General features: G+C 50.5%; 1 protein-coding gene and 1 long non-coding RNA gene across 4 annotated transcripts in view; both read left to right on the top strand.

Annotated features, from left to right (window-relative positions):
- Positions 1 to 759: 759 nt before the first annotated feature.
- LOC138916375 (uncharacterized) lies at positions 760 to 8,089 on the top strand. Its single transcript, XR_011423610.1, has 2 exons — positions 760 to 6,970; positions 7,437 to 8,089. It is a non-coding gene; the product is annotated as an uncharacterized lncRNA (long non-coding RNA).
- A 13,141-nt stretch (positions 8,090 to 21,230) lies between these two features.
- EHF (ETS homologous factor) overlaps positions 21,231 to 23,795 on the top strand; it is a 40,151-nt gene continuing 37,586 nt past the window's right edge. The window contains exon 1 of one of the 3 annotated variants that reach the window (XM_001503304.6): positions 21,231 to 21,480. The gene's annotated coding sequence lies outside the window, so the exon portion shown is untranslated. The remainder of the gene's footprint in view (positions 21,481 to 23,795) is intronic. The other 2 variants (XM_070228620.1, XM_070228618.1) reach the window with 2 other exon arrangements.

A 23,795-nucleotide genomic window follows, 5' to 3' on the forward strand; every position in this document is an offset into this window, starting at 1 on the left:
TGAGTACCGCAAAGCCCTGCCCTGACGGGGCTTACATCCTAAACACTAAGTAAACAAGCAGAGCCAGACATGGGGTGGGCTGTGAAGACAAAACAGGGCGTTGTGGGGAGCTGGGGCATGGGGGATGCTGGTTCAACTAGGATGCTCCATAGGCCTCTTGGAGGTGAGGTTGGAGCTGCGCCTGAACTATGACAAGGGGCAGCCATGAGAAGGGCTGGAGGACAGGTAGAGGCAGACGGGGAACAGCCAGGCTAAGGCCCAGCTGGGCCCAGGAGGAGCCCGTGGGGCCTAGAGAGGGTGACAGGCGGCAGGCAGGGCCATCTGTGTCATGATGAGGGTGCCCCAGCCCCAGTAAAAGCAATGCCACAAACAGGAAGTGAGTAAAGGGTTTTAGGTGAGACGTGGCGAAGTCTGATTCACTTTGGCTGAGTGTGGAAGCCCATTCCTAGAAAAATGGACTTAGCGTGTGCTGCCAATCGTTTTGTGGATGGTGTGTGTTTTCAGGGTTTCATGAGTCTCTCTGGAAGTCCCTCTACGGAATTCTGAACCTCAAGTCAAAAACGCCCATGTTGAAGAAAGGAAAAAGTAGGGAGAGCCCCGCGCTCTGAAAGGACAGGGCCCTGGTGTCCCCTGGGAAGCTCTGGATGGTGGAGCGCGTCCAAGTCAGCTGCTTCTCCCTGGTCTCCTTGGCAGCCCACCCGAGGTGGGGGGCTTGGTAAAAAGGGGTGTGAGGAGGTTGCTCCAACTTCTGGGGCCTGTCTCTCAGTGTGGCGCCGCTGACGGAAGCCCACGGTCAGGGTCTGTACAGAAAGCTCCCGCGGGGGGCGGAGGCGGGCTGGTGAGAGAGTCAAGCCTCTCTCTCAGGTCCTGTTTGTCATGCCCCATCCCTCCCAACACACACACACACACACACACACTCACACACACACACGTTTCCAGGGGACCAGCGCCTGTGGACACTCCTCCCTGGTGCCCCTCCCAGCACCTTGCCCACTGGCGCAGTGCCAAAGCTCTTGCCTTTGCCAGCAGGCCTGTGACCCGGGGCTGTGTCTCTGGGTCCTCCCCGTCTTGGGGGCCCTGTGTCAAGTGCTCCTGCTCCAACCCAGCGGCCACCTGTGCTACTGGGGAGCTTTGGAGGCTGGGAAACCTTCAAAGAGCGGTTAATTACTAACTAGCCGGAGATAAGAGAGAGAGAAGGAAACAATGGAGAAATGCCAGCCCAGAGCCTGAGCTTCCCGCCTGTACACGCCCGGACCTCACGGCACCGAGGAGAGGGGCTCCCACCGAGCTTCTTCACCAGAGACAAGCAACATGCCAGTGGTGGTGGGGTGGGGAGGGCTGCAGCATCCCAGGACTGCGGGTCTGATAGCGGCCCCACTGGGTCCTTTCCCTCAGCCAAGCCTCAGCCCCAAGGAGAAACGGGGGCAGGTTCCCAGGGAGGGCTCCCCTTATCTCTTAGGTCAGGGTCTGGAATCCAGACTGGCCCATTTATTACACCAGGCTGTGTGGGACACGGAGTTCCAAGATAAATCAGACAGGGTCTCTGCCCTCAATGAGCTCACGGTGGGAGGCAGGAAAAGCAACAGAAACAGATGGCAGCCTTCCAGGGGTCTACCCGCTAGAAGGTGAAGCCAGGCTGGGGCGTAAGAGGACGGGCAGCCCCACCTGGGGAGGTGGGAAGGGCTCCAAGGAGGTCGCAGGGGCAGTCATCGATTGAGGGGTTGCACGGTCAGGCATTGTCCTAGGTGCTTCCTATCCTAGGCTCCTAATCCCACAAGACCCTGAGTGGGAGTGTTAGCCCCCTTTGCAGATGAGGAACTTGGGAACCTGCCCAGGGATTCACAGCTGGGAAAGGCTGGAGCTGGGACGTGAACTCAGGGCTTTCCAATCTTGAAACCAAGCGCATTCCTTCCAACTGCCCCTTCCCTTGGCTGATGTCTACAATGTTCTCAGTGGAGTGTTTCGACTTCAGCCAAAGCCTTGGATTCAGGGGAAAACATAAGTTCCGGATTTCTGCTCAAGCTGCCGACGGCCTTTCGTGCCTTAGTAGGAAGGGGGCAGACGGAAGGCACGTTTCTTGGGGTGCAGGAAAATTGCGGGGTTGCCGAGAGTAGAGAAAAAGGATCCCCCAGCCAGAGGAAAGGGAGCCAATCTTTGGGCACCTGGTTCCCAGTTTTTCCCCAAGATCCTGCTGACCTGAAAGCCCCAAAGGGTTTTTCGTGAGCGCTTCTGAGAACTGCCCTGGTAAGCAAGCCGCCTTCCTTCTGCTGAGATCAGCGTCTTTGTTACCTCCTGTCCCTTCAGGATCGTGGAGATAGAAACGCTCTGCCTCCCGAGACCTCCGAGGGGCTTTTGGAGAAGAGAGGTCCAAGGGCCTGCCAGCTGGAGCTCAGCGCTGCCTGGCAGAACTCTGCTCCACCTGCCTGCGCACACGTCCACCCGCTCCCCTGCCTCAGCTGCACGGCAGCCAGGGGAGGGAGGTTGCACTGGGCCGCTCTGACCTGATCGCTCTCTTGGCTGGGTGAGCTCATCCTTTCGGGTCTCCGGGCTGTTCAAGGATGGATGGACCGAGGTTAGCCAGATGCCGGGGAAGAACGTGCTGACTCTTCCGGGGCAGGAGACTAGGACAGAAAGCAGGAGGGCAGCCTTACTGCAAGGGAGGCTCTCCTTCTTCCTTCCAAGGACAGCCTTCATCAGAAGCCTTCATCTTCTGATGACAGCCAGTGGCTTCTGAGTGCCTAATACATGCCAGACGCCTGGCATAGTGTTTCACACACATTGACTCATCAAACCTCCCAATAACCCCATGGAGCACGCACTGTTATTTTCACATCGCCACCTCCACCTTTATAGGCAGGAAAACCGAGACACAGTAAGTGGTTCAAGCCTACATGGCTGCTAGGTAGCAGAGCTGGGCTTCGAATCCAGGTGATCTGGCTGCTGAGTGTGCTATGCCCGTTCAGGTTACGGTTCAGGTTAGGGCTGGCCGCATCAGCATCACCCAGAAGCCTGCTAGGAACACAGAAACCCAGCCCACCCCAACTCCCTGGCCAGCATGTGCATGTTAACAGATCCGCGGGTGATTCTCGCGTGCATACTGCAGTCGGGGAAGTGCTGCCCCCGCTAGGTTATATGCTCTCCTCCCAGTAGGAGAATTTGGCTCCCAAACTGTTCATTCCCAAGCTCTGGACGTTGTGCCAGGCAACTGATGGAGGCCAGGAGACAAATATCCGCATGGACCTGAGGGGCACCTGCCCTTCATCCGGCAGAGTGTGGAGTGGGTGAGTCAGTGCAGGCCAGGACGCTGGATCCAGACCCCAGCGCCGCCGCTCACAGGCAGGGAGGCCCCAGCCATCAATTCACCTTCCTGGGCCCAGGGTCCTCACCTGCGTTAAATGCCGGGGACCAGGGGCCGCCTGGGCCGTGGCTCCTCCTGTGTGCACAGAGCCAGTGCCTCAGCGAGGAGCTGCCAGAAGAGGGGAGGAGAGAACCAGCGAGCGCGTGGATCACGGTCTAGGTTTCCCGTTTGTACCACGAGGAAACAGCCCCTTGTTTCCAAATGAAGAAACGAAGCAGTCCAGGGGAGGGGGGACACTGCGACCGGCGAGGCAGGGCCTTCCCACAGCCCTCTCTCACGCCGGGGGCCCCGGGGGCCCCTCTCAGGGGTGCTCCCTCCCTTGGTTTACTTCTCTTGGGGAAATTCTGCCTCGCCTCTGTGGGTCCACTGGTAACTTTGGCCACACATCCAGGGTGGGGAGAGCGGTGAGGAAGGACTGATGGCCTCTGACTTTGGGGACCTCACACGGTCAAGGGAGTGTGGCAGATACGATGTGGACAGCACGGTGGCTGCGGCACCGTCCCCTCTCACTCTGCTCTCCCCTCCCCTCTTGTCTTCCCTGCAAACCACTTTGAGTCCCTCTTGGTTGTGTGGTTGTTTGTGTCATCAAGTGGCTTCTGTCTCCCAGCGCCCTGCGCGGCACAGCTGGGCGCTGCCCGGTCCTTTGCGCCCTCCTCTCACCTTCAGCACTCTATCAGACAGGGCTCCGCTGCCGTTCGCAGGGTTTCCATGGCCGATTTTTTCGGAAGTGAGCGGCCAGGTCCTTCTTCCTAGTCTGTCTAGTCTGGAGGCTCACTGAAACCTGTCCGCCATGGTGACTCTGCTGGAATTTGAAATCCCAGTGGTGTAGCTTCAGCCTCACAGCCACACGCAGCCACCACAGTGTGACACCCGACAGGTGGGTAGTGTGGGTCCCTGACCCAGAGACTAACCTGGGCCTCAGCAGTGAGAGCCCTGAATCCCAACCACTGGACCACCGGGGCTGGCTCCCTCTTGGTTACAAAGATAAAAACCAATCCTACGTTAATACCAGCCAGTATTTCTTTAGCTCTCCCTCCAAGCCAGTTGCTGTACGACGTGCCTTACACACGTTAGGTCACGGACTCCTTCAGACACGCTGAGGATGCGTACGAGCCATTGTTACCCCTACTTTACAGCCAGGAGCTGAGGCTCAGAGTGGCAGGGCCCCTGGCCTGAGGCCCCTCAGCCATTTCCTTGTGGTGAAGCCAGGATTTGAATCCAGGTTTGCTCAGCTCCAAAGCCTGAGTCCTAACCTCCGCGTTTCCTGCCTTGATGAGATGACTGCAGGTGGTCCCTCAACCACACAGGAGGGACTCTGAGCGGCGTTTCCAACTGAGAGTGTGGACCTCCTGCCTGGCGGACCCTCAGACCCTTGGAAGGACAGCAATGCAGCTTCCCAGGCCCTCCTCTCGGTGACTCAGGCTCAGCGAGCTACGTGTGGCTGGGCCCCTAATATTTTGGTAAATCTCCTCAGGTGCTTCTGATGCTGAGCCTGCAGGGGACCCGCTGACTGGGGAGCAAGCGGGTTCAGTGGGTCTAGACGCAACTCTTCCTCATTAAGAGAAGGAGGAGGGCATTGGCTTCCGAGAATGAAGGGTAATTAACTTTGAGGGAGCTTCCTGCCTGGCCTTCGCCCTCAGTGAAAGTGTGGAGACAGAGATAAGGGAGATAAATCTTGGTGGGTGGCGGTGGGGGGAGGAAGGCCAGGGTGTTTGCTGTCGGGCTCCGGGCTCAGCGCCTGTGGCCTCTCTCCTGGAGACCGTATGGGTGAGCCCAGCGGTGCTGGACGATGGGCAGGGGACAGCAAGGGGACAGGTGTGGGATTAATGCAAGCGTTGAGCAGGGACCCTTTGGGCTATCCTGAGTCTGGTTCTGATAAGCCAAGAGCGGGGTGGCACGGCGTGTCTGGGTCTCGAGAAGCAGAGGTGCCCTGGGCCACACTCTCACACCATGGTTCAAGTGTCCCAGACGCCAGGCGCTGGGCCGCATCTGTGACCGCTTGTCCCATCAGCCTCTTTGGTCCTTCTTTAAAGGGACTCACTGATGAAAGGATTTACGTTTATTTAAAAAGCGACCCCATCACTACCTTTAATGGAAGTTGAGCCACACACACGTAGGCGTTAACTGATAACAAACAGGACGGAAACGGAACAACGGAATTCCCTTCTCACTGGATCCCGCAGCCAGGCCTTTTGTCAAAAGAGGCTGTCGGCGGACCGAGGCCTCCTTTGAAGTCTGCGGAGGACGAAAGGGGACTGGAGAGGGTGCGAATTTCCAACTATGCAATTCAGTAGCGTTGAAGTCCAGGCCCGGGTGTCATCTGAGATCACACCGCTTATAAACTCCACAGCCCCAGAACGTGAGCTCCACGATGAAATGGAGTTTTAAAATAATCTGTTTTGCTTGTTGCGCTATCCTCGGAGCCTGCAACAGTGCCTGCAGCACAGTAGGCGCTTATGTATTTATTGAAAGCGTGGACGTGGGGCGTGTGGGCTGTCTGCTCCATCCATTATCTTCTTTCCAGACTGAGATGCAGAATATCGAAGTGGGGCAGGTGTCAGACAGGTTCTTTGATTGAGCTTGCTTAGGTCTGAGCACTCTGGGAAGCCACCCTGCAGCCTGCCCCGGCCTCAGGGTCCTCGCAGTCCTGGGCTGCTCATGCCACCCTGCATTGTGAGAACTCTGGGAAGCCGCCCTGCAGCTTGCCCTGGCCTCAGCGTCCTCGTGGTCCTCGGCTGCACGTGCCACCCTGCGTTGTGAGGATCCCATGAGATCACGGCGCGAGCGAGGCCTCGGTGCCCCAGTAAAGCCCTGTGCACAAGGGAGGAGTGAGTCTCCATAAATGGCAGGGAGACGCTGATCGCTGCCGATGACTGTGCACCCACAGCCTGACCCTCGAACATTTTCTTTGCCGTCTTCAAAGGCAACCTGCTGCTCCCCTGCTCGTCACACTGGGCATCATGCTGACGGGAGGGATGCGGTCAGACCTCACACTGTTGAGACCCGTCCGTGTCCTGCTGACTCCCGGGAAGGGTGACCTGGGGAAGCCGTGACACCATCTTCCCCGTGTCTATTTTCAGTGGAACCATTCCTATACTGCTACTAATACTGATAGTAATATTATTCCTACTAACAATGTAAGGGGACATCCTGGTCTGTAACTGAGCCAGTCCTGCCCGGGGCAGAGAAGGGCCTCCCGGCCTCCTGACCCAGTTGCAGCCCTCTGGTTCCACTATCACCTGCTGTGTAAACCTGAGGGTGTCTTGCTTTTCCTCCTAAGGAGTTGTGGTTAGAACCTGCCAGAAATTTCTCACAATACGCCTCTCAATTGTCACTGCCCTTTGTAACATATCTTGTCATTCCAGGCTTAAGATTTCCCAGACAATGGCAGCGAGGGACCGGCCCTGTGGATGAAGCCTACCTTCCAGGGCTACAAAGCTAAGTCCCATTGATGAAGTCTGATACTGTCGTCCACTGTGAGGTGCCAGCCATACCACGTCATTCCCCATTCATTAATGACGTATTTAGCGATTCCTGTGATGCACCAGCCACTGTGCTTGTCCAGCCAGGGAGAGAGCCAGCAGCTCAGCCATTACACGCATGTGCAGTATGGTAAATGCTAGAGAGAGGAGGATCCGGGAGAAGGGAGCCAGCAGCTCAGGGCAGGGGAGGATGGTGGCAGGCTGAGCCGATCAGGAAGGCCCCGGAGGCAGCTGTGTTTGCATTGGGATCTGAAGAACGAGCATCAGTTCGCCAGCAGAACGGGGAGTAAATGTGCTCTGGGCAGATGGTGCAGCATATGGAATGTTTGTGGGGTTGGTGGGGAGAGAGAGAGAGAGAAATGGGAGAAAGACCTGCCTGTTTGAGGTGCTGAATGGAGTCAGTATGTAGAATGCCAGGCTAGAAACGGCTGGAGATGAGGCTGAAGAAATAAGTAGGGGCCGGATCCCGGGGGCCTGTGAATCATGTTATGGGGGCTGTACTTTCTTCCCAAGGGCATGGGAGCCATTGAAGCGTGTTAACAAGCAGATGCGTGTTCTAGAAAGGCTTCTGAGATCTCCTCTTCTCCCTCCTGCAGCTCTGAGGACAGATCCCTAAGAGCCTCTTGGGCAGAAGTTCATGTGACATACCTAGGATGGGAGTGGTCCCACTGCCACACTGAGTTTTAGGCCTGGCTCACATACAGCTTAGAGCAAGATGGTGACAGATGACTCATCCCCAAATGACACGACGGAGCAGTCATGGGAAGGAGGCACCTGTGAGCGTCAAGCTTACCTGGTTTGCTGGTGGACCGCACGTTTAACTGTGGAACAGGATGCAAGCCTCTTGTCCTTCTAAAACCTTTTTAAATCTCTCTTCTGCATCATGCTCTCCACCTCCTCTCCACTCTGCTCGTCTCCCTTCCACTCTCAGCTTTGTTATCCAAGCCTAGGTCTTCTGGTTTCCACCGTGTGCCAGAGAAGATCTGAGCCCAGCGTCACTTGATTTTGACCAGGGAAGAAATACTGCAGGTATCAGCTGGGAGGGCTGGAAAGGCGCTGGTACTGGTGCTGGGCAACCTGGGCCTCTAGTCCTGGCTCTACCAGCCTCCAGCCATCTGACATGGCGCAGAACCACTTTTTGTCTATGAGCCTGTTTCCTCATCTGTAACATGGGGCTAATCGCACGTGGATGGTGTGACAATGAACTGAGGTTTTATTTGTGAAAGTGCTTTATAAACTGCAAAGCTCTGAATCAATGTTTATTCTGGGTTATTATGCACTGCTTTGCTAGAGGATTCTACCAGAGGGATGGCAGGGATAATAACAAAGAGATCTGTTGTCTGGGGATATTTCTGTCACGTAGATATAAATATAGATAAATATACACCTGTCACAAAATTTAGACAAAGAAGCATGTGAACTTTCCTCCCAATTTTGCCCCCCAGCAGCAACTATTGATTGTTGGTTATATATTCTCCAAGATATACACAAAATACATATCTTTAAAGAAAAAATATAGTCATATCATAAGCCTTGTTCTTTAGGTTGTTTTTTTACTATATATGGACATTTTTTAATGTCATAGCAGGTAGATCTAATTCTGTCTTCCTAATATTACTTCGTGGTATCAATGCAACATAGTTTAAGCATTCCCCCATCGATGAACACTAAAATAATTTTCAATTTTGCATCATAAATTTCTGTGGGCTTGTGTACACAGGTCATCCACGGGAGAAATTCTGAGAAATGGGGTTGCTGAGTCAAAGGATGCAAACATTAAAGTTTTGCAGGTCCCACCAAATTGCCCTCCATAAAGATTGCGCACACATCCCCTCCCACATGCAGCGCGCCTGCCTCCCCATGCCCAGACCAACCGTGTGCGTCACCAGCTCTGCTGGGGCTTTTAAAACTAGGAGGCCTCCCCCGGCGCTGGCCACGTGGGCCCCGGCAGGGGGACTGACGAGCAGATTGTCTGTGACGGCAGTGGGCACGGGCCGTCTGAGAAACGGTGGCCCGACAAAACAGTAGGACGTATATACGTGGAAATGCGTAGAAAGCCTGCTCGAGGGTAAACGGAGGGCCCGTACTTCCAAACGCTAAGTCTAGACGCAACGGCGCAATCTACTCTGAGCACAGCGCCTGAGGCAGCACGTTATCGTCATCGGTGTTGTCATCACGATAGGAGCTTCCGACACACAGATCTTTGCTGTGTTTGGAGGGAGGAGGAAGGTGTGGAGCAGATGTGAGGTGTTAGTTTAAAAAAGCGTGACTTTGTCATTGTCAAGCTGTGACTGGTCACACGTCCTGGTCACAGCCGGGCCTTTGGTGTCACAAAATGCAAACCCCAGGGAACCAGATAGCATTTCTGTGGAAAGAGCCTGTGACCTCCGGGTGCCATGTGCAAGTGGGAGAGTGAGTGCTCTCAGAGAGGGGGCGGGGGCAGAGGGCGGGACAGAACGGGCCTCTCCTGCCCCTGAAATGCAAAACAAGGGCCCACCAGAATGCGACTACTGACAGTACAGGCCCCACTGCCGGCACGCCTGGGTTAACAAAAGACTTAAGAACCCGAGATGGGGTTGGTCACAATTCGACTGGTCCCATATTAGAACTCCCAAAAAGCAGGCGCGACAGGGTGTCAGGCCCGATGGACTATAGGGAGATGGTGATCAATGGAACTTGTGTAAGACAGATGGCTGAGGACTGGGGAAGAAGGCAGAATTGACAATTGCAGAAATAATAAGTCAAATAACTGACAAAACTAGCCTTTTACATGTGTTAGCTAATTTAATCCCCTAATTACCCTACAGAGTTAGCACTGTTATAGTCCACACACATCTAATAAATGAGGAAGTGGAATCTTAGAGAGGTCAAGTCACTTGGCCAAGGTCACACAGCCACAAGTAGTGGATCTGGAATACAAACTTAGGTCTATCTGACCCTAAAAAGAAATACTGAGTACAGCGTCTATTTAGGCATGGCAGGGCTCAACTTGGGGGTGGAGGTCAATGTCAAACATTTCTGGATACGATAGTGCTAGGTTTTCATTTTTTATCTTGATGAAAAATGAGCTATTTTAACCCTTTGGTAAGACAACACGAAGAACCATGACTTCCATTTTCCCACCGTGTTGCTGATTTTTGTATATTTGACAATGCTGTCGTACTTCCAACAGTACACCTTTCTCGCGCCCTTTCTGAGAATATGGGGCTAGTGGGGGCAGCGCTGGGGTCTTGGGTGTGGACTTGTGGAGAGAGGAAAGGCAAGGTGATGCTGCGGTGTGCTAGTCGGGAGGCGGGAGGTTATTTTTAACATTCTAGTTGGGTCCCCAGTGGCCTGGTGCAGCCTCTAGAACTGCTCAGTCTTTGAGGTTGTGAGTCATGACAGTACAAACTGGCCAGCCCTTGGCCCGCGAGCTGCCCTTCTTCTGTCTGTAGTTGTCTTGCCTCAGGTCACCTCCCGCCTATGTTCTGCAGTGAGATGCTCTTCCTTGGTTCCTCTGGCTCCTGAGTCACCCTCAGGCTCGTGCTACTTACCCTGGTGAGTTATTTGCTATCACCTTGGGGGGCCATGCAGTTAGAGAAGGAGGAGGTGCCCCCGTGGGGAGGGTGCTCCCGCCGTGACCCCTCGCTTCTTTCCAGGCATGAGTAGGGAGCAGTGGGCTGAGGCTGCCGGAGAGAGGATGCTACCATAGGGCGACCCGTGAGTTGGGCACATTCACACATGGCGTCTCATTGAAAGCTTTATAGGACATGGTACGAGAGATGGGGCACAGGGGTGATGAAGTGCAGAGGGGTAGAAGGCCAATTTTGGCCAAATTTCCCAACTTCTCTGAGCCTCGATTTCCTCAGCTGTCAACAGAGTTAAAAACAATAACTGCATTAAAGGGCTTTGGAGAGGGGTTGGCACAAAATGCAGGCATAGTGCTTAGCATACTTCAGCGCTCCACGAGGGGTGACGAGGGTGACGATGATGATGATACTGGGACAAACTTTATGCCCATTTCATAGATGGGAGAACTGAGTCTCAAGTTGTCCAAAGTGGCATAGCTAGTAAGTGGTAGAGTCGGGATGAAAACTCCAGTCTGTTTCCAGGTCAAGAACCCTTTTCTCTGTGACGGACAGTCTACAGGAATGAATCCACATAGTGGACTGTTGGGGGCTGAAAACAGCCTGTCCAACTGCAATGGTTTGTTGGCCTGGGTTGGTTCCATGTGTTTCCTCTGTCTGAGCTGGAGAGCAATGCGATGAGATTATGTAAATATTTACCCAGGTTTCAGGAAAGCCATCTCCCGCAAGCAAGGGTCGCCTGCTAACTCCCCTTCTCTCCAGGGCTGGTCAGATTGCCCGGTGCCTAGTCAAACGCCAATTTCCTTCTCTTGGGAGGGGAGAATGGCGGCCAGCTCCTGCCGAGGCTCGGGGAGAGGATGTTTCCCCCACACGGTGAGATGGGGGTCAGAGATAGCGGCTCTGAGGTCAGGCAGCCCTGGTTTCTGTCTATCCTTCCCGGGAGCATGACCTTGGGCAAGTCACTAAATCTCTCGGCTCCAATTTCCTTGAAATGGGGGTTATACTGCTACCTGGAGGGGCCGCTGTGGGGATTAAAAAAGAAATTGCACGTAAATAAGTACTTAGTGTCTGGCATATAGTAGGTGCTGAATAAAAATAAGGCAGACCTGGGGAGATTGGGGGTTTGGTTTACAGCCCTTTGCCAGCAAGTCTCTTGTTTCCTGCCAATCAGAGAGCCTGGCGAGACTACGTGTTGCGGCCACGTGATCCTTGTCATGTCAGCTTCCAATAGAGAGCCACTCAGCAGGCATCAACCAGCTCACAGGTCCTTTGATTCAACCGCAGCACTTCCTTTTTATGCTGCTCTCACTCCAGCTCCCAAAGGTATAGTAACAGCAATAATTTGTGGAACACTGGAGTGCTCCCTAATCACACATTACTTCTTTAATCCCCACCACAGCCCTGGGGATGGCGTTATTTCCCTTCACAGATGAGACAATAGGGACTCAGAGATGGTGGGTACCTGCCTGAGGACACACAGCTGTTAGAGATCGGATTGGAGCACAGTCTATGTGACGTGCAGCCAGACCAACCAAACTTCCTGGTTTTCCCGGAACTGCGGGGTTTCCTGGGACGCAGGTTGTTTGGTGCTAAAACTGGGAAAATCTGGAAGGAGTTGGTGACTCTACGTGCAGCCTCCCTGCCGAGGCCGGGCCGCAGTGCGAGAGCGGAGAGGAGGGAGGCGCAGGAGACAAAGGCGGGTGCCCCTCCACACTGTTTCCTTCTGGAAAGGTGTTGGGGCTTCTCCCACTCTGACAGTGTTCTCAGGGGTCCTCTTTCCAGCTGTCACTGCAGAGCCTCGCTCCGTCGTTGCTCAGTGTCACCTGTGGGTCTGACTTCCGTTGGGAATTAGGGTTGTCTGCGCTGGGAGGTGCCTCTCCCTGAGCAGCCCCTGGGGCCCATGAACTTGACCTCAGCCCTGCCTGCCAGGCTCTATCTGCATAATCTCTGGAGAGGTGACAAGCCCCATGGGGTCATCATTTCAACCATCTCGTTTGCATCACTTGTCCCAGGGGCATTGGGAGATCTAAGAAGATACACAGAGGAAGTAGTTTCTAAAATGCCAGAAACACACAGGATGTGTGTGGGTCATGCATAGCTTCTAGACCCCTGAGCCCCAACTCTGAAAAATGTCACTTCAACATCCCGCTTCTTGGGAGGAGTCATGTCTGCCTGACACGACTCCTTTTCCCCTTTTTCTGGGAAAAGGATGATGAAGACCCTGTCTGCCTGGACTACCGAGGCCGGCTGGGGAAGAGCAGCACCCCAAAGCTGCCCCACGTGGCAGAATAGGCTGTGTGCTGACGCCTCACTTCATTAGAATTTACATTCTGTGATGGTAGGAGATTTTGGGTTTTTTTTTCTCCTTTGGCTGAATCCGCATTGCCTATCACAGTGCCTGGCACGGAATGGAAGCCCAATAAACGTTTGTAGAACGTTGACCATTGAGTGGTTCCAAGTACAAGCAAACTGTTCTGGGAGATTTATACTCTGATGAAGCAATTGGGGAAGACCGAATGGAGAAAATGGGTTGGGTTTCACTGGGCAAAGATGGGGGAAAGGACGGTCCATGTGGTGGGACAAGCAGGAAGAAGGGCACGTGCAGAAAGGACGTGGGTCCACCCATGTGTCTGGGATGTACCCTGTGAGGTACAGTTGGAGACCAGGGGTCTTAGGACATGGGTGGAGACCACGTGGTGGAGGACTGATCAATGGTGTGCCCTCAGGGAGTGTGGACTGCCTTTAAGCCAGTGTTTCCCACATTTCAAATGTCAGTCACTCACATTTTATTGTCACCATTTTGCCCCGTCTGTATACCCGCCTATATTATTTACTCAATAATTTTCCTTATATTGACTCTCTTTTTCAGTTTACTAACTTTGTTTTCACATCAAAAACATATAAGTGTTATAAAAATTACTATTTGTACTTAAAATCATCTTGTGTGTGGCCCCTGGCAGGCGCACCTCCCTGTGAGGAGCGCTCTGGGAGTGAGGACCCAGCAAAGAGCTTGAGGAGGGAGTGACCTGGTCGCTTTCTGAGAAAGCTGCAACCACGAGAAATGGGAGTACATATATCAAATTCTTTTTCAATTGTGACTAAAATGGTAAGAAATCTTACCCAGGTGAGTTTCGGGGGCATTTCACAGCCTCTCTATGGGCATCAGGTTAAAACACGCAGGAACTGCTCTTTCTCTGTTGCTTTCCTTCTTTCCCAGCAACTCTGCCTACTGCCTCGTGCTCGTGCCGAGAGCTCTGAGGAATGGAGAGGGCCTGTAGCTACAGGAAGGAAGGGTCCCCTCCGACCGAGGCTCTGGGTCGTGCAGGGAGCTGTGGTGGGTCTGGATGGCTGGCGACGGGTCCGTGTTGGAATAGTGCTGTAGCTTCCTGGGCTCATTTTACCTGGGCATTCACAGAATGTTACCCCCAGGCAAGGCTCAGGCTCAGAGTGTTGACCCATCCTCTGACAAGCCCATTTTTCGCAGCTGGGTACGGAGCTTCCAAGTTAAGGTGACCTGCCAAGCTGGAAAGAAAATGAATTAGCAAAAATGAGACACTGGCCAAATGAACTCTCCCCTGTGCCCCCGCAACCGCACACAATCGTGAGATCTAAGGTTGGGCTCCCTGAGGTTTTCTGCTCTGGTGGTTCTGGCAACTCCTAGAGAACCACAGACTGGTGACTCTGAGGACCGTAAACCTTGGGCAGACTTCGAAGTCTTTTGGTGTTGACGGCAAAAGTCCATCGGTGTGGGACTTGGGTGCTGATGGGGAGCTTCCGCAGCAAGCTGACCATGCCCTTCTTGCACACGCAACGTGTCAGGGGCAGCTGCTGCCCCTGGGCTCCCGGACTCCATTCTTTCCAGCATCACAGAGCTCAAGGGCCCTCATGTTTCTGCTGTAAGAGAGTGGGTACCTTGGCTGCTCCCTCTCACAGCAGGGCTGTCTTCTCAAGAGAAGTTTTCAGATGAACCGACTGTGCAGATTTTTAGTTCAGTTTGCAGAGAAGTTCCTTATTTCAGTTTTACTGTACATCCACCTACACAATACTTTTTGGTTCTCAGAATTTCAAAGATTTAACCTCCAACCTTAAATCAGGATTCTCATAAAACTTTCCTGGGGCACTGTCATAAAAGAAATAGTTCTCAAAATAGGACTGTTTGGCCTCCTGTCCTTGTCCAGGAAGACAGATTGACTAATTCCAAACCCTGAACTCACATGTGGTTGCTAAGAATGGGGGTGGGGGAGAGAAAGGGAGAAAAATCATAGAGATGCCATGCTGCATGCGGGGAGATTTCATCTGGATTTCCCCCAAATATGGAATTATTCAAAAATAATCCCAAGGGCTTCTTTCCTGACACTCCACCAATGTGCAGGTGCGTATATTTTGAATGGACTGAGTGGATAATTTATTTATGCAAATGAGTTTTTTGCTTAGTCCTAGCGTATGAGCTTGTCAACTCTCGGCTATCATTTCCAGGAGTTTTCTAGATGCATTCTTTCCAGAGGCACGAGTAGGTCCAGAATTCCTAATTTCTATCTGGAAGGCATTTAGCAGCAGAATTGGTTGATTAACATTTTACATTTTCTTGAGTCACTCTCAAATGCTTATGAAGGATGGGAATTGAGAAACTGATGGCAACCTCCTCCCTTAATGAGGCTCCACTCCTGCCCTCAACCTTCATGTCTAATGCCTTCAGCATTACTGCAACCCTTCACTCTATTTCTCTTCCCTTTCTGGATCTAGGTGCCTAAGGGCTTCTCACTGTGGCAGTGAGCCTCCCCAGTACCATTAGGCCTGGAGGGTGGCAGAGTGACCTTTGTGTCAGAAGAGTCTCATGACTTCCCAGGCAAGACCAAGTCACAACTTTTTCCATTGGGTTTCCCCTCAATTCTTATTCTGAGCACTTAGCTCTTCAAATATTTGGTATTAAAGGGCAGGGGCTGAGGACTGTCCTATAAGACCCAGACCTGTCTGCCTATTTCACAGTTTTTTCATTTCAATTTTACAATCTCACTCTTCTAAGAAACATTCACATTTCCAATTGGCTTCCAGAACCGAGCTTAGTTTTCTATGTCTATGTAAGATATTAGTTCCAAATTTCAACACGCTGTCGAGCTTCTCTTTTTTGATGAGGGTTGTGGTTAAGAGATCTTGTTTTGGGCTGACACTGACTTCGGGCTGAGCTCCGGCCACACTTTACTATGTGCCCTTGGCCAAGTTACTTACCAGGCTGGCGACGCTCAGTTTCCGCATCTGTAACGAAGGATAGTAGCAGCACCTTTCTGACGGAGTTTTGTGAGGATTACGTGAGCTGATGCAAGTTAATTCTTAATTGAGTGACAAAGACATGCTAAAACTTAACAAATGCGACTAGACATTATTACTCGTTCTTTTTCCTATAACTTTTCCAGCTTCACCCCTTTCTCCTACTTTGTCTTGGAAACAAGGAGAGTTAGTTCTCTGACCACCCATATGTGGCTTCATATATCGCTAAGGGGATGTCTTGGGGTTCAACTCCATACTTAGAGGAGAGAGTGAATCTTTCCTGAGAGCCCACCAAATGCCAGGCTCCCGCTAATAATGGCTTATACAGTTTCTCATTTAACTCCCCAAACAGCTCACTGAGAACATTCATATTCTCAGTAAACAGATGGGGAAATTGAGACCTAAAGTTTAAGTAAACGTGACGAGGTTGTCCTGATCTGTCTGGCTCCAAAATCTAGGTCCTTTCCACTGTACCAGGCTGCCTCTGAGAAAGCTGGGCCATCTCATGTTTTTTAGGGTGAGGGAATAGCTTCCGAACATCCCTAGTCTTCCAACACCACAGGTTCGCCCAAATAATTAGACATTTGGATGGTGATTTTACACATTTTCTACTTGGGTCTGAGAGTTCGCTGTCTCTCCTGGTCCCTGGGTGAAAGAGACCAGGCGCTAAGACCTTCACCCAAAGTCAGCTCCATTAACATGTCTGCTTGGACAGTAGGAACCGAGTCTTCTGGTTTATCATTACTGGAATAATATGGGAACCCACAAAATATAAATAGTGATGGACACAAAATTGATTATTGTTTCTTCTATCATCCACCCCTGGAGGTCCAATTTGATAGGTGTGGGGAGGAAGTCCTGAATGGCAAAGGCGATTCTGATGCTCCACTGGCTTAGAGAAGGACACTGAGTCAGGATGATACAGCAGAGAAGGCTGAGAGTCTGTGGGCACGGGGAAGGCAATCAATCAGGGGAGGCTGCAGCAGCCTCGCCTCCAACCCAGACGCAGCAGCATCTCTATTCTGTTTTATCTTTTGGGGTTCCATGATAGTGGAAAAAGAGATCTTATGCTTAAATAATACACAAAAACAACTGCTATAATTATTAAAAACTCTTCTCCACACAAAAAAAGAAGAAAATACTGGCTACAAGAATGTTGCCTGAAAGTGGCCAACCTTGGCCTAGCCTTCCCTCCAGCCTTGAGACTGAGAGACGAGTCTTCTTGAAGACCCTGATGAAAATGCTGTTTAGACACTCAAGTTTGATTCAGGAACCAAAGTGCTTATCACAATAGTTGAGTTGGCATCAAGTCAGGGCACCATGTAAAGCTGTTTGTGAGGAAAGATAAAGCCAGAAAGAGAATAATAAGATACAGGTGAGGCAGAAAGGGCAGGGCAAGGGTGAGTTAAGTTTGACAAGAGTGGAGGTGTCTTGAGAATAAAGTGTGAAGGGGGAGTTCAGAAAATTCATTGTTGGTGCATAGGTAAGATTGGTGACATATTCGGATGCCTGAGGGGTATTTGTGTATGCACGTGCATGCGTATATGCCAGGGGTCGTTCTTTACAGAAATGGCAAGCCACCCTCTCCCATTCGAGTAGCGAGGTTGTCCCCCACCTCAGCAGCTCGGTGGTATGTGCCGTCAGCAGAGGACTTGCACAGCACGTCAGGGACAGATGCGATGGCAAAAGACACGTTGAGAAGGTGCCATGCAAATCTGTCAGGACAGCTGTCAATGTTAGAGCTCTCAAACAGAACGCAGGTACCACCTCTAGTGCCCACGAATCATCTCCTCAGAGGATTTGAAGATTCCCAGGAATTTAATCTAATCCAAAATGTACATCTTGGAAATGTGGCTTATAGAGGGGTGTAGGGTAAGAGGCAAGATGCTATTTATTAGCCCCAGTTCCTTATTTGACTTTAGCCAAGAAATTGATGATAATATTCTGCTCTAATTCCCACCCCCCATCCCTCCCCCTGGCCCCCCCATCCCCAGACAGAGGTTCTTGCTCCTGTCAGGCTGACAATAGCGTTTTTGTGTGGCTTTCACGGAATGGTCGGCATCTTCTGCCCTGGAGGTAACTCCATGTCATCAAGAGGGGATGACAGACAGAAACATACACAAACACACACTTGCTTTCAAAAATAAATATAGGGCCTCTATTTAAAAGGTGCTGTGTAAAGCAAGCAAGCATCCTCTTTCTTGCAGAGCAAGCACGCAACTCTCATTAATCTTGTAATCGCAGCCCGTGTTGGTACTAAGACTCAGACCCCTCAGGGCTTGATACCTGGCTTAGAGAGATTCTTTGTCTTGGCCTTGATTTAGGAATTAAGGTCCCTAGGTTTCTTTGGTTCTGTGATGTGGATCTTCCAGTAAACAATTCGACTGAACGCAGGGTCCCCAGGCCACGGCACACAGCTGGCTTGGTTTGCTCCGCCCCCCTTTTCCTCTGTGGGCATCAGAATACAGGGACTCCACTCAAATGCTCACGTCTTTGCCCAGGTCTGAGACAATGACAAGGCCTTTATCTGCAGGGAAGACCAGGAAGATTTCCGTGCAGAGTAACTGAGTTTGCAGAGTGGGTTCCAATTCCCAGGATTATCTTGACCTTGACTTGAGGGCAAGCTGCTTTGCCTCTCGCTTCAGTCTTCCTGTCCAGAAAACCCAGGCCAGCAGCCTTGTCTCCTCACTCTGTCTGCTTCCGTGTGTCCTCATCTGTCTCCCAGAGCATCTGGGGAGCACGGAACAAATGGAATCCGTGCTGGGCTTGGAAGCCTAACACGATGTGAGACTCCTGCCTGATTCCTCCGTGTGAAGGTTATGACTTTCAGGAAACTAACAATGTGCCCATCTAAAGGCTCTGGTGTGTTTGATGATTTTGTGGTTACATTTTTAATCTTCTTACCCAGGAGAAACGTGCTTGATGTAGTCAAGACTCTTGCAGAAGAAGACCTCAGCATCAAATCCAACTTTTAGCATTCTCAGTTAAAATTCAGGACTTCCATCCATTCCATCTATCTATCTATCTATCTATCTATCTATCTATCTATCTATCTATCTATCGAGTGATCGATCCATCTATCTAATTTGATGCAAGTGCTATCTTGTTGAAGTTGATCATAGGATAAAAGACCACAGACTTTGAAAGAATTTCTCTACAGATGTGACATGCCTAAAATTCTAGCTTTTTTAGGGGAGAGGGAGATGCTGTTTTTGTTTTTGTTTTCCTTCTAGGAGGTTCAACTAAGTCCCAAGTAAAGAAAAGAACCAATACTCAGTAAGAGCACAGTAAGGACCAGATCCATTGCTAGGTATTTAATATACATAAAGACTCCACGAACAAAGAGGCTTGTGAGTATGAGGTGACATCTTTCCATCCCCTTTCACCACCAGCGTTCCAAAATGATTCTTCTCAGGAGGACTTTAGAGGAGCAGTCCTCTGATCTAAAATGGGCAGGACAAGGGTGGATAAAACAATGGAGAGGTAACTGGAACTCTTCAGCTAGAAATTAAAGGGCTTATAATGGGGCCAGCTGGCCCCATGGCCAAATGATTAAGTTTGAGTGCTCTGCTTCTGTGGCCCAGGGTTTCACCAGTTCAGATCCTGGGCACGGACATAGCACCGCTCATGAGGTGGTGCTGAGACGGCGTCCACATAGCACAGCGTCCACAACTAGAATATACAACTCTGTTCCGGGGGGCTTTGGGGAGAAGTAGAAGGAAAAAAAAGGGCTTATGATGAAAGCTTGTTGGGACTGGACCTGCGAGCCACACCACTTTTGGAGTTGCTTTTGAAGTTCACCATCTCTTGACCACACAACTCCTTGCTCTCACCTACCCCCTTGCCCCCCACAACCCCCACCCCCGCGGTCCGTTTATTCTCGGAAAAAATTATAAAGAAGGCCAAGTTTGCTTCCTGGAGTCACACTGGTACTAACACCCCCCCCCCCCCGCCCCCCTCTCCCCACCACCACAAACGCCCTGCAGTTGGTGGACCTGCTACCTCAGATTGCTCCTGATTCATCTCTCAAGCAAAATGTCACCAGTCTGTTCCCTCAGGGCCCTGCTCTCAGATTGGAAGCTGATAGACTAATTGGGGCTAATGTGATAATGGGCAATAATGACATTTACTGTTTTTATCAGATATTCGCATTTTAACAGGGCCCTGGGAAGGACACAGGTTGAAGACATGGCCTGGTGGGAACATTCACCGAAGGCTAGGGAGCCAGAGGGGCTTTTCAGAGCCTCCCTAAATTGCACTCCCCAAACCTTCAAAACCTTCCAGACCTTCCTGAGTTCCAAGACCCTCCCAAACCGCCCCCCAAGAAGTCTTTTACACCTTCAAAACCCTCGGCATTCGTGTTGCACAGACTAGAAAAACAGCCAAGAAAAGAACTTCACCACCGCTCACTCACCATTCCACCTTAATGGGATAACCTCTCACTTTTTGTTCAGTGTTCTTTTCAGGCTTTGCCCATGTGCAGACTTTTCTTTTTTACACAAGGAACTTCTCAGTTTTAATCCCAAAATCTTTGTCTCTTTGCCAAAACTCAATTTCCCTTTCTTCTCCCACAGAGGGAAGGCCTGGTGAGTTAGAAGTCTGCTTGGACACTCAGCTCAGGCCAGGCCAGTGTCCAGGAAGATCCAAGAGAGAAGTTAATGGTTAGGGGATGGCATTTTTCCTTGCCAGGAGCCGTCACTCACCTGCGTGGGTGGAAGTGCATTTGTGACCCAGTGAAGCATGCCCCCGACCCAGGCAGATGGGGAGTGAACGGACGTTTGAGATCCATGGATCCTTACCAGGATTCCACCTTCTTCTTACCCAGACTGTGATGCATGTCCAGTTTCAGCCTCTCCATCTTTCCCTCTCTAGCACCCGTAGGGAGTGTTGATAAATAGCAAAAAAGACCATGTACATCTCAAGAGGAAGTAAAGAAGCTGGACAACCCACCAACTGGATAGTCAGCCCTTGCATTGTTGAGAGTTGACTGTTCCACCTGAACAACTCCTGGGACCCTCCCTTCCAACCTTCTCCCAAGGCTGCTACCCGGGGTGAGTGGGGAGACTGACTTTTCAAAGTCCCTTGAAATTGCCAAGGGTCACTGACAAAGAGGTGATCATGCGGCCTGGTGAGAGAGCATGTGTTGCTGGCTACCTGGCCAGGAGCTCCTTCAGAACCTGGTAACTGCACAGCCAGGGCAAAGACCTTGACGCCAAAGCAGAGTGGACTAAATATAGATTAATACATGAGATAGAGATTTAAGAGGGCCCCTCTCCCCTCTACCGTCACCTCCTCCGGATGCGAACTCTGCTCACTTTGCATTTATATTTTCCCTTCCTGATGGTGTCTTTGGGGAGCACGCGTGGGCTTTTCACCTGAAACAGCCTCTAAGCTGAAAAGAACAGGCACCACCAAATCAATTCCTCATCCATTAACAGGTTGTCTCTGTTCTTGAGACAGGCATAACCTGGTTAGACCTGTTTTGTTTGAACACTAACGTGTGAGTTGGCCGCATGCAAATGAGCCAATGTTTGTAATCCTTCATTTTATTTTTTTAAAGGGCCCGGCAGCCAATCAGAAGAGGGGGAAGTGACTTAGGGAATTCCCGGTTGGTGGCTTATTGCTTAACATCCTACAAAATGACTTAAAATTATTGTCATATGCATTTATCTTCCCTCTGATGAGGGCTCAGAAGTGATAACACCCCTGGTTTCCGATCCCAGTGGGAGCTGGCGTGCGTGCTGCCTGCTGCCCCCCTCCATTAGCCACGGCTGTTGGATTTCCCACCCAGAATCTTTAGGTAAATGAGGTAAGTCCTTATTTTTAAACCTTCTTTTGAATCTGGAATTCAAACACCTGAATGGAAAGAGAAGGCTGCCTTGAATCGGGCGGATGAAAATAAAGCAGACTCCCTGAGGCAGCTGGCAGGAAGTGGCGCTCCCTCACCTGTGCCCAACTCCCTGGGTCTCCTTAGAACTTCATTCTGGAGGGCAGCCGGGCTACTCCAGATGGTACCTGTGGATTTCTTGTGTTGAGTCTGGACTTCCAGTCCCTGTGAATTTGGAAGCCCCCTGGTTTTCCTCTATCTGTGTGACAGAGCTGTTGCCCTGTTGAATTCTGAAACAAACAGGCAGTGAGAGAGAGGTGGCTCTGAGAGAGCTGGTGAAGTGATGGTTGGCTACATAGCTGTGGGGCTCAGAGCACATGTCCTCACTCTCTAGAGATGTCGCCTGTTGGTGATTTTTCTCACTCATTAGTTGTAGGGAAAGGCAGATTCATCTTCAGCATATTCTGGTGTTGAAAAATGACTGAAAACAGGCAAGGTGTGCGAATGCACACTGGAAAAAGTGGTCAGGCAGCCCAGGTGGGCAAGGGCATTGAGGAGAGCTGCCCACCTGAAAATGACTCTGTCCAGAAAAAAGGGAAAAAACCCATCAATTTTGGCAAAGAGTTTCAACATCTCGTAAGGGGACAAACTAACCATTTGTCTGTCCCATAATGGGATACTGTGACCAGACAGGCAGACGTGAGTCAGCAGCACCACATGCCTTCTAAGACTCTTTTGAGTTTGTTTGGACACCATGGAGATGGTCCCAGTGTGGACAGAACTGAGAACAGTGGGGAACTAATCTTGTAGGTAAATAACAGCCCCAAGCTGGAAAAGCGACATTTTCACCATCTGTCTTTGCCAAGCTTTAGCATACGCTCAGTACTGTGGGAACATGTGTGTTTTCAAGAGGAAGTGTAAGATTCTGTGAGTGTAAGTGGACGGGTTTCTCTGCTGGTTACCTGCACTGACCTTAGGTGCAGGGAGAAAGGCAGAGTTTGGATTCTGAGAACTTTCTGATGGAAGGTCTTGTTCAGGTATTGGTTCTGTGGGCATGAGAATGAGGATGTGTTCAGATGGAGCATTTCAACATGTAAAAGAGGACTTGGGGACCCTGAGCTTTCATATGCTGATTCCACTGAGGTCGAGGAAAGAGTCGATTTCCAACAGGAGACGTGAAGTCGCGTTAGTAGGAAGAACTTCATGGATAAGCGATACTATCAGAAAAGGCTCTTAAGAGATTTTAAGAATGACTTTAATAGCTGCATTTGGAGTTTTGCAGAAGCTCCACTAATCCTCTTTTTGAGACCTAGAATTCTGAGACTATGAAATTACTCATCAATTCCATCTTCTTCTAATCTGAAGTTGTAGGATCACGCCATTTGCACACCAATTGCTAATGGCTCATGGATAGATTTTAAAAACAATAATGAAACAAGACACGAGGATTGCTTGGAAGTCTGTGATAACATTTGAAAAAATAACAATTATAATGAAGACAATCCTTCTCCGTGTTGCCAAAGTATTTCACAGAGGCGTTTTAAAAGAAAGTAACTTTGAGGGAACAGCTGTGTTGTAAGTTCCCTCGCGTTACTGTTCAAGATGGTGGCATTAGCCAGGACTTTTCTAAGGCGGTTGTGTGTGTGTGTGTGTGCATTTGACCAGGCCCTCTATACACAAAAGATCTCAAATTCAATTCTAATTGTTCTTTTGTGTTAAAAAGAATCTATTTGTTAAATTAAAAAAATCCTTTTTTGATATTCTTTCCATTTTTTAATATATTCTGAGTTCCCCCAAATGGAACTGCTATGATCCTTTCTGGATCTCTGAGAAGCCTTACGTTCACACTTATGATTCCACGTTTATGTTCCCATTAATTTACCAACTTTACCCAGATCCTCTTTCAATATCTTTTTGACTCCTTGAGAGACTGAGACAAAATGGAAACTGAAAGGTTAAAATATTTACTCAACTGGATTCAATTAGCTGATTGGAAAGTGGGGGGAACTCACATCAGGTCTTCGGTCAGAATGTGAGTGCTTTGGGCCAAAGTTCACTCATAGGAAGTAGAAGTTAGCTTTCTGGAATCTTGTAATGTTTTACTTCCTCCTCATTGCCCCCTCTTCCCCAAATCAGGGAAATCTATCCCTGGGTTGTGCTCTGCAGAGCATCTTGATTTTCTGAAAGCCCAGTGTAAGTACCATGTTTAATGTTAAAGCATCAAGCACAGTCATAGAGGTTTGTACAAATCATTACAAAGTTATTCAGTGTTTCCCCCTCCTCCAGATGGAGTCATG

Source organism: Equus caballus, chromosome 12, assembly GCF_041296265.1.
Source record: "Equus caballus isolate H_3958 breed thoroughbred chromosome 12, TB-T2T, whole genome shotgun sequence".
Taxonomy (NCBI): domain Eukaryota; kingdom Metazoa; phylum Chordata; class Mammalia; order Perissodactyla; family Equidae; genus Equus; species Equus caballus.